Raw genomic sequence first — 1,063 nt, forward strand, 5'->3', positions numbered from 1 at the left:
ATCGGGCCTTCAAGGAGCCTTCAAGGAGGCTCTAACTTTTTATGAATAAGGCTGTTAATCGTTAAAGTGTCTCTGTGTACCTACGTTTTAAACAATTTATTTAAAAATCGAAGAAAACAGATGATGTTTTGTTTATAACTCCGAATTCCATTACATGGGCTCATTCCATGACACAGTGACACAATCCGTGACATCACCTTTACGAGCTTTTCTAACACGAACTATTGCACGAGCTGTTAATATTAAGATCTTGTTCATCCTCCGTTAGATGCGGTCACTAGGCTTTTAAGTAAGTACCACCCTTATCGTAAATGCGATATCTCTCTGTATAGGTACTTATTAAAAATCCACGGACCGAGTCATGGGCAACAGCTAATAATGATAAAGGTAGAGCCATTCACGATGACGCGGGCCGTGGTTCTTATTACAATGTAATTAATGTCTAATTTTTGTCAAAATCACGGATCTTCGTGGATGGTACCAGGTATACATATGCTTTGTTTGTGCTAACAAATAACATTTAAAAAAACATTCCTCATGAAAAGTTCACAATGGCCAATTTCCGTATCGAGATATTGGCCTTTGACCAATTATGTTCTTTAAAGCGTTGGCGGGAAAATCATTGAGTGTACCAGCTCAAGCATTGCTCTTCCTTCGTTATATTCAAAAGGCAGTTCTTGGACACACGATGTAACCCAACACGCATTAAATTTCTAACATCAAAATTATACTTAGTATCTACTCGGCCAAGCGTTACATTCCAAATCGCTGTGACAGTGTACTCGTATACATGTCTATTTCTATAACTGTTTTGCGTTGTACGTGACATTCGATATCGCAATGACATTTGCATAAATAGTCAACTGGTTGATGTCAATGACATATCTGGCCAGTGTTAAAATACTATCTTGTAGACTTATTTTTATTGCCTGTAACTTTGCACACTAGAGAGTATTTATCTTCGCTAGTTCAGTAATTAGCTATTGACATACCATTTTTTTAATTAATAAATATGTAGAATATTCTTAAGATTTACGATCGACATTATAGAGCTCTAATCAGG

Source organism: Choristoneura fumiferana, chromosome 5, assembly GCF_025370935.1.
Source record: "Choristoneura fumiferana chromosome 5, NRCan_CFum_1, whole genome shotgun sequence".
NCBI classification, from domain to species: domain Eukaryota; kingdom Metazoa; phylum Arthropoda; class Insecta; order Lepidoptera; family Tortricidae; genus Choristoneura; species Choristoneura fumiferana.